Below are 10568 nucleotides of genomic sequence, written 5' to 3'. Positions count from 1 at the left end.
ACTGAACGAATACTAGTTTTTAACTGACTAGATATATGGAGGCAGCAGTCAGCTGGGGTACACAGTATACACGGACACACACACTCACACACATATATATATATATACATTTATATAATAAACATTGACATCACAAGTACACTTACAATCAGTATAATTAACGTATATAAACCTGATTATATATATATATATATGAAAGCATCAATACTAATTATGACAACTGTGGATAATGTATGTGTGTGACGTCACGGCGCTCTCCTTTGGAGGAAACCTAATCGGGTATTAGAGTAGCCAGGGTGGATTTGGAGGGAAGGGGGGGGGGTTAAAAATTAGTGTGAAGGTTAGATATAAGTCGGTCCAAAAGTACAAATAATATTTTAGGAGTTAGAAAAAGGATGTTTTATTATAGATCTCCTAATTGAGAAATGATGGAAAAATTGCCAATTGAAATAAAACAATTGAAGTTAAAAAATTCTTTAATTTACATATCTAAAATAATATTGATCCAATTGTTGTACAAGCTGTACAATACATAAGAAATTGAACATAATGTGTGAATATTCTCTCTCCCCCTGCTCCTTATTGTACTGCAGGGACCCTGGAGAAGGATAAATTATATACATAGAATCCTGATTGTAAACCGGTATATGTACAGTGTATACTGTACAACAATAAAACTGAATCAAATACTTCAGTTTGCACTAACCTGCGCTGCAACTCTCATATCAGAATTAATATTCAGGTATACAATTATCTGATATACTCGCTCATCTTCTCATGAAAACATATTGGAAAGTCTATATTTCTATTCACTATTATAAGTTTTATAGCGCTGAGTTCGATAGTAAATACAGGTCCATTCAAAAACCATTACTCTCTAACAAGAAACAAACAAATTCATATTTATTCTATTATTTAGAATCGCTGGTAGAGGTAGAGTGGGCGTTCCTCTCTCCCCCTCCTCCCCCCTTCATACTTCGTCTCTCTGCGTCCTGAGAGCTCGGAGTATAGAAGAATTAGAGATGTCAACCTGCACAACCTCCTTGGAAAGGTCGTTATCATTTATTTCTGTCTTCTTATCTTGAAATAAATGATTTGTATAACTTTATTGCACAGCTGTATTTCTCTATCAGTGAGTGCACTGAAATAATTCTGGTTACAAAAATATAGAGGTTTTTACGTATAGAGAAGATAATCCTCTTTAAACAAAATCTGGTCTATACGACACCAATCAGGGCTCAGATATATGTATGGTGTCTATTCTGAACCAATATAAATTGCTTGGCGATAACATCTATCTCTCTATCTATCTCATTATCCAATTAGAGATATATGAATTCTTAAATCGGTGCTAACAGTAAATAGAAATATTTACTTCTACTGAAACTATAGTGTTATACTGTTCCTTTGACCTTTTCTTCGAGTTTAGGTGCCGGTTAATGATTCTAAATACATAAATACCAAACCTCCTCTACCTCAAAATCCTCATCCCAACAATTCTTAGTTTATAATTTGGAAATTTGGAAAGGAAATTTGGTAGCAATTGCTTTCTATTATCTTTAAATATACAATATACATGCATTGATCCAAAACGTTCAACAGATTAAGTGAAAATTTTTGCTTTGACTAGTTTTCGATGCTAACAAAAAAACAAAAGTTAATTTCTGGAAGCTTTGTTCTGATTACTGCATAAAATTGAATTTTAAACTTTACTAACATTTGGCAAAAAAAATTATGCAGTCCATACTCAAAAATTCTCAGTGGCTAATCTCTATTTGAAAAATCAACCTACTATCACTCCTTCCTACCTTCCTATCAAGATATAAGGAAAAAGGTTAAGTTCATGGTAAACTACTGGTATCGCTTTATAACCTTGTAGCTCCTCTGGTTTTTTTATTTAGTAATTCAAACCATTTTTCCCTCTTAATAGTTCTTCAAAAGGAAGAGAATTGTGATTGAAATCATGTCAGATTTCAATTTATTGTATATTGTAAACTGCATATACAGACTATGGAGGAAGAAGATAGAAACCAAGTTTGAGATATTCCTGTTGTGCATTACACAAAGTTTTCATTAGTCTAATTAACTTAAAAGCTTTAATTAAGCTTAGTTCAGAAATTTCGAATGATTTCGACAGGGGCAGACGGGGAAAACTCGGCGGCCGCATTCCAACATATTTGTCAAATTCTTACTTTTACTAGAACTGTGCGGTTCACCTTTATTCAATTGTTTCATTGTACCTAAAATCACCTTATATTCAAATTCTTTTTTTTGAATTAGAAGTTTACTTTTTTATAACTAAATAACAAATAATGAGCTGCCAAAAATATTAATAAAAAAGTTATAGTAAACAAAAAAGTTAATATTATGGATGAAAAAATTAACAATTATTGGAAATACATAAATAGAAATAGAAAAGAAAAAAATGAAAATGTAGAATTATAAGACAATTTACAGAGTAAAATTATCAGAAATATAGGAAATACGCAAAATATTTATGATGACAAAGAAAATATTCAAAATATTTATCTCGTAAATAAAAAATATAAATACAAATATAAATAGAAAAGAAAATATTAATAGAACAGAAAATATAAAAATATAGAAAAATGTTAAAAATACATAAAAAGAAAATATATAAAATAAATCTAACTAGACTCATATCTGAAGCTTGAGAAAGTTTCACTTTCATCTGTCATTAGTGCGGTGAATGAAGAAACTGAATTGAGTAAAAAGTGATTTGTGATCTTGAGCTGTTCATCTGTTGCTTTTTATCAAGGATTCGATCATCTTTCTTTAGACGCTGAACAAGCAGGATATATCAGTAATATTTAGCTCAGCTTGATAAATACAGATCTTTATATAGTTTACTTTACACAGAATTAAAGTAATTTTTCAAAATAATACAGATCTTTATATAGTTTACTTTACATTGAATTAAAGTAATTTTTCAAAATAATACAGATCTTTATATAGTTTACTTTACACAGAATTAAAGTAATTTTTCAAAATAATACAGATCTTTATATAGTTTACTTTACACAGAATTAAAGTAATTTTTCAAAATAATACAGATCTTGCTAAGTATTAACTTGTTTCAAATCCCCTGCTAGATGCTACCTTTGCAGCTTACGTTGATTTAACACCAATCTATGACTTTCATAATTTGACCTATATTACATATTAAACGTAAAAATTTAGTTTTTTTTTCTTTACACTTTTTGTCCAGAAGATTCATTTTGAAGTGTTAAAGATTGTTAAATTATTGACAAAAAACGATTGGATTGAAAAAGAAGAAACTGATGCATGTTTAAAAAAATAACCACTGACATGTTAGACTTATATCTCAGTGAGTATCTATAATTGCATATTTGATTTGACCAGCAGTATAGTAGAACATAGCCAGGGGGATGATAGTTCTCTACCTGTATGCTCAGTTAGCTGTACTGTACACTTACAACTGTTTACTAATATTGATATACTAAGGTTAGGCCAGAATCAACTTATAATAAACAAATATGCTGTACGCTCTCGGTATAGTTTATGGCCTATGAAATTAGTAAAGGATTAGCGTACACTATCACTCTATACACTAAAACCTCGTTGAACATAGCAGAACAGCTCAGTTAGTCTTCAATTTGCTCAATTTTAATGCAAACCTAAGAAATTCACTACATTTATTTAGATTTATATCAGATATACAACAATCAATAATGACGTTTCAACGTCTTGACAATTTATCAAAATTACGGACTTAAAGATCTGATTGGTTGGAATAAAAGGACTTAAAGATCTGATTGGTTGGAATAACAGGACTTAAAGATCTGATTGGTTGGAATAAAAGGACTTAAAGATCTGATTGGTTGGAATAATGAAATTATGATTTAAATCCAAATATAAATTTCATGAATAATTTCTTTAAAAAAATAGGTAGTTTTTACTTGACCTCCCGTAAAGTTAACTAACGAGGTTGACATGAAACCTTAATTTCAGTATCAATAAACGTTTAATATTTTTATTCATCTATCTTGTAATCTAATCATCGCCTGTAACTTTTATAAAGTATTTGTAAAAAAATGTTCTAAATTTCCAGAAGAAAAAGAAAAAAATGTATAGCTTTTTTGATCACAACGTGATTAGAGGACGGAACTTTCTTATTGTAAAATACTACATCAAACAACCATCAATTATTTAAAAAATATGCTACTTTCCTTTTTTTAAATTCGAGAAATATTCCCACAACCTCTATTTTTGTAGGTTTTTAAATATTTCCACATCGAACACTTTATTTTGTATTTTTGTTTTTTTTTATTCTATGGATAAATACTTATTTAATTACTACTATGTGTACTGTGTAATCAGATTTAGTTAATTTCTGATCAGAGTGAAGAAATTTTCTGTTGTGACTAATTTAATTCCTCTTTGATACCACGTGATAGTCATACCTTGCAGAAATAACTTTAGTTGAGGGATCAAGCATTGGATATCGAGATCAAGTGTTCAAGATTAACAATATTCACACAAATGTTCCGATCTGAGATCTCAGGTTAAAAAGTCAGTTAGTCTTACTGTATTTTATGAGGTCAGCGATGAAAATGTTTGTTTTTAAATTTTTTGCTGTGTGAAAAACTCTAAATATTCTGCACTAGATCTAACTGTTTGTTGAAATCAATCCTGAAATTGTTCTCTAATGATAACAGTCTCGGACTCAGTCTGATAAGAAATGTGAACATTTCAAAGAAAGGAATTTAAACTGTCCGAATTAAAACTTTTGTATTTTGAAAAATTCTTTGGATTCCGTTATATACCCACCAGACTAGCGGAAAGAAAAGAATAAATGAATAAATCTAAAAATATAACTCTGACAAATATCTATCTACACATTTATATTTATTTCACCACTGAAAGCATAATCTGATAAATTTTTCACATTGTACTTTAAATTATGAACTTTTTAATGCTTTTTTTCCATAACGGATAGTCTGATTTTCTGTTAGCTGATCATCTATTAAAGCTGATTATAAGGTCTGGCTTATTATCTACAGAGTATAGCTGATTATCTGGTCTGGCTTATTATCTAAAGAGTATAGCTGATTATCAGGTACAGCGGAGTATTTAGTCAATCTGATTATCTATATAGTCTTGATGATTATCTAGTATAACGGATTATCTGGTATAGCTGATTATCTAGTATAGCGGATTTTCCAGTATAGCTGATTTTCCAGTATAGCTGATTATTCGGTATAGCCGATTATCTGGTATAGCTGATTATCTGGTATAGCTGATTATCTGGTATAGCTGATTATCTGGTATAGCTGAGTATCTGGTATAGCTGATTATCTGGTATAGCTGAGTATCTGGTGTAGCTGAGTATCTGGTATAGATGATTATCTGGTATAGCTGATTATCTGGTATAGCTGATTATCTGGTATAGCTGAGTATCTGGTAGCTGATTACAGCAGTATGGGTTGTATTGGAAATCTGTAATGTACTGCGGAGAGAAACTAAACAAAGAAACACAAAACCTTGGAATTCATTTACAAAAACATTCTGATCCTTTCCACTCATCCTTATTACTTTCCATTCTTTCCATTCCTTATTACCTATTATTTTCTAATCCTTAGTTTCTTATCATCATCTATATTTTCTTATCCTTATTTTCTCATTATCATCTATATTTTCTAATCATTATTTTTTCATTATCATCTATATTTTCTAATCCTTAGTTTCTCATCATCATCTATATTTTCTAATCCTTATTTTCTCATTATCATCTATATTTTCTTATCCTTATTTTCTCATTATCATACATACTTTCTAATTCATATTTTCTTATCATCTATATTTTCTAATCCTTATTATTTCATCATCACTTATAATTTCTAATCCTTATTTTTTCATCATCATTTACATTTTCTAATCCTTAGTTTCTCATCATAATCCATATTTTCGAATCTTCTTATCATCATCTATATTTTCTAATCCTTATTTTCTCATCATAATCCATATTTTCTCATCATCATCTTTATTTTCTAATTCTTATTTTCTCATCATCATTTACATTTTCTAATCCTTAGTTTCTCATCATAATCCATATTTTCTAATCTTCTTATCATCATCTATATTTTCTAATCCTTATTTTCTCATCATCATCTATATTTTCTAATCCTTATTATCTCATCACTCGTTTCTTGTAATCCTCCTTCTTTGCTTTAAATCCTCATCATGATCATCATTGTCACTTTTTAGTCTTTCCCACACCCTTTCATTTAATTTCATCATCATAATATTATCATATTTCATTCATACTTTTTTAATAATTAAACATCCCATTCTTTCATTCTCTTATTCATCTTGTAATATTCTCATCCAAATCTACTGAACTTCATCCCTTCATCCTCTTATTCATCTTGTAATATTCTCATTCAAATCCATTAAACTTCATCCTATCATCCTCTTATTCATCTAGTAATATTCTCATTCAAATCCATTAAACTTCATCCTATCATCCTCTTATTCATCTAGTAATATTCTCATTCAAATCCATTAAACTTCATCCTATCATCCTCTTATTCATTTTGTAATATTCTCATTCAAATCTACTGAACTTCATCCCTTAATCCTCTTATTCATCTTGTAATATTCTTAACCAAATCCATTGAACTTCATTCCTTCATCCTCTTATATGGATCTTGTAATATTCTCATCCAAATCCATTGAACTTCATCCCTTAATCCTCTTATTCATCTTGTAATATTCTCATCCAAATCCACTAAACTTTCTCAGTTCATCCTCTTATTCATTTTGTAATATTCACATAATAATCTACTGAATTTCATCCCTTCATCCTATTATTTAGCTTGTAATATTCTCATTCAAATCCACTAAACTTTCTCATTTCATCCTCTTATTCATCTTGTAATATTCTCATCCAAATATACTGAACTTCATTCCTTCATCCTCTAATCCTCGTTTTCTTATCCCCCGCCCATTAAATGTTCTAATGTCTGAAGAAGGGGATATTTAGATTGATGAAGACAGAGGAATATGCATTGAAATAGATATTCATCATTTGTGAGATTTATTCTTCTTCTGTTCCACTCTCCATAAGATAAGAAGAAGAACAGTATTTTTAAATCTATCGAAATCGACCTCTCCCCCTGGGCCCCCGANCAAAAAAAAAAATATCTTGTTCTGTGTGTTGTGAATGCATGAAAAGAGTGGAATGTAATGAATACCAATTAATAAGTAATTAGAATAGAGAAGTAGTTGAACCACGAATAGTTAATTTACTACGCTAGTGTGGCGAAGCGTGTTCTAGAGAAGTATTTTAACTTTTAATACCTCATTCCAAAACTTCTCAAGACTAATTCCGTCCTAAAACATACATAAATAGAAAATATGCATTATACGATACAAACAGGTCAATGTCAATATTAGACTTGAAAAAGGCATTTGACTGAGAGATGGATCTCCGGAAACTGTTCTAATGTTGTAAAACCATAAAATTTTGCACTGAAGTAAAGAAAGAAGAGGAGTGGGAGAGAATAGAAGAAAGATAATATTGTATCTTAGAAGAAAGGAAGAGAAGAAAGATAATGTATCCTAGAAGAAAGGAAGAGGAGGGAGGAGTGTAGAAAAAAATAATAATGTATCTAGGAATAAAGGAAGAGATGGAAGATAATGTATCCTAGAAGGAAGGAAGAGAGGGGAGAGGATAGAAGAAAGGTAATGTATCCTAAAAGAAAAGAAGAAGGGGGGGGGGGTTAGTGAAGAATGATAATAATGTATCCTAGAAGAAAGGATGTGGGAGGGGGAGTGTAGAAGAATGATAATAATGTATCCTAGAAGAAAGAATGTGGGAGGGGGAGAGAAGAAGAATGATAATAATATATCCTAGAAGAAAGGAAGTGGGGGGACCGGGAAGTGTAGAAAGATAATGAATGCTACTATATCTGTAGAACATTACTCATCTTATAATTGAAATACCTGTATGTTAACAATTATGACTGGTCTTGTACCGTCTGGTTGCCAGATTGCTGATTGTTCACGGTTCATATATACTTCCATACTATGACATGTATTATACTAAACCATATTCCAAGCCAACTTAGGAACACACAGATAGGAAAGGAGGAAGGGACGAGGGTTTGCTTTTACGATAAAAGGCATATGTTGGGTCTCTCTCTAAACTGACTTGTCTGTTGGTTTGTTTCCATAAAACGTTTAAAACAACTGAATGATTTGGCTAAATCTTTGTATGAGAAGTTTAGTTTAACCATTATGGATTTTAAATTGTCCCTTAAACCAAATTTTTATTTAAAAATGTATCCGTAAATTAACTCCTATATAATTCTCTCAAAATATTTTTAACTTTAATAATTTATTTTTGGATAAGGGTTGTGGGCACAAGCTCACGCATACAAATAAAACGAAATATCAATAAATCTATTTCCAGTTTGTTATCAAGGTCTTTCTATTATTTTGTTCTGCTCAAGATTAGTTAAAAGTCATACACCCCAACGTTTTGTGTTGTGCCATTGTCTTAAAAACTTGACTATGGGTAAATTCTCTCAAAATATATGTTAACGAGTTTGATGTAAGTCTTATTTAATCCATGTAAAATATTTTGTACAATTTAAATAATCTCGATACGGAGATAATAAATATCTAGATCTTAAAAAAAATTTTCCTTAAACTTGTTTGGAGTTGATTGGAAGGAAGGAGATTGTCAGGTGATCTGTGGCAGGGTGAGATCAGAGGGATTTTTATGTAGAGATAAATTAAAACATGGTGTTAATGATGGTAGATACAGAAACAGAAATAAGCTAATAAAGTTTCAGTTATTTAAGTTTTTTTAATATAAAATTTATTCACACGATATACAGCTAGGTCTTTCGCATTTATACCTCTCATAATTCTCAAGATAAATATTGATTACTCTTTGTTTGATTGATTGAGTCATTGTAGATGAAAAAAGAAAAATAACTATAGCAAAAATGGCCAAAGCTGATACAAAACTAGAAATGAAGAAAAGAGAGGAATAGGGAAATAGGGAAATAAAAACTTTTTTTTTATTATGCAACAGTTTTCATTTTTCGATCCCGCTAATATAAAAACTTTAATTCAGCTCTTTCTAAAAGAGTAGATGGTACACATGTATACTTCATGAACATTTGTAGGTAAACGGACTCATTAGTTAATTGGTTACCTACAGTAAAACTCTCTGAAATAGGAAGACGATTTATAATCAAGTTATAACTTTAAAAAGTCTAATGAACATGAGACACAGAAATTCCGGAGTGTAAACAGACCCATTTAATTAAATTACATACATTACGATATAACCCCCCTAATGTCATAATTTAAATTTTGATAAATTTCATGAAAATGTTTTAAAGTTTGACAAAGATGAATTTGAGAACTAAACCATGAATATAGGTTTATATAGCTAAGTCTAAACAATATACTCCTTTACTCCTGTCTTTAATAGTATATCTTGCTCTAGAAGAGACAAGATCTGAACTGGAAACTTTTAACGAGATGTAGTTAACCTACATTACTTTAACTCTCAGAGGTAAACTAAAACTAAAGTGTCAGCTGATGATATTATAGATTTAAGTATCTTTCTGTAATCTCGCAATCGTACTATGAGATTGGTTAAAGAAGAAAAGGCAAGTTTACCTCAAAAGCAATCAAGAGCTAAATTGATTAGCTTTCGGCCTATACCCCCTTTCATTTTTCCTTTACAGTCCTTTTAAGTAATTCTCAAAATTGAACTTTCTAGGTTGATATGTTTTAATCTTAACTGGCAATAAACCATCATCAAGCTTATTTAAAGTTCCGCAAAAATATTAAGAACCGATCAGTTTTGAGACCAATTCCTGGATTTCTAAGATTAAAGAGTGTTATGAAAAAGTTCAGAATCAGTTTCACATAATAATATACTCTGGTTGTGCCTGGCTCGGCTGTTTATAGTAAAGGATATAGAATAAATGATGTGTAAAGGGGGGATGAGAATATAACTTGTATTGAATACAAAGTAGTAAGGTTGAATGTGGAGCACGATAACATTATCCATCTTGAGTGTCAATTAAATACATGGAATTTAGAGCGCTGCACCCCCCTATCTGGACGGTAAGAACTCCTATTTTACAGGGGCGGCTCATGATATTTTCCAGAGGGGGGAAGTAATAGAAATATTGCGCATGAAGCGTGCCGAAATTTTTTACCCCCCCCCCCTTGGATTTGTTTACAGGGAAATTTGTAGATTTATGTAAAAGCATGAACAGCTGGGAATGGAATGAAGAACATGTGAAACCAAGATTTGGATTATTATTAACAATCTTCATTTAGAGTGAATAAGTGGCGTGGCAGGAAAATAAAGAGCTAGAAGGTGCATGGTCTCTCTTCTTGCGCTATTTATTTTTCCAGGTGGACTGGGGGGGGGCGTCCCCCCTTGCCCCCCCCCCCATAAGCCTATATACACAATTATGATAACGGATTATTTTTAGACCGGGTTGATTGAACCTAACCATCCTAATATACTGTTTTGTAACCCTGGAGAG

The 10568-nt window shown here is 30.9% G+C and overlaps 1 long non-coding RNA gene across 1 annotated transcript; it reads left to right on the top strand.

The window, feature by feature from the left end:
* Window positions 1-589: 589 nt before the first annotated feature.
* Window positions 590-1108, top strand: LOC111715542 (uncharacterized). The gene is made up of 2 exons (XR_002768248.1): window positions 590-742; window positions 920-1108. It is a non-coding gene; the product is annotated as an uncharacterized LOC111715542 (long non-coding RNA).
* The last annotated feature ends 9460 nt before the right edge of the window (window positions 1109-10568 follow it).

The sequence above is a fragment of the Eurytemora carolleeae genome, unplaced genomic scaffold (genome assembly GCF_000591075.1).
Source record: "Eurytemora carolleeae unplaced genomic scaffold, Eaff_2.0 scaffold1813, whole genome shotgun sequence".
Lineage (NCBI taxonomy): Eukaryota > Metazoa > Arthropoda > Copepoda > Calanoida > Temoridae > Eurytemora > Eurytemora carolleeae.
This window is presented reverse-complemented; position numbering and strand designations above follow the sequence as displayed.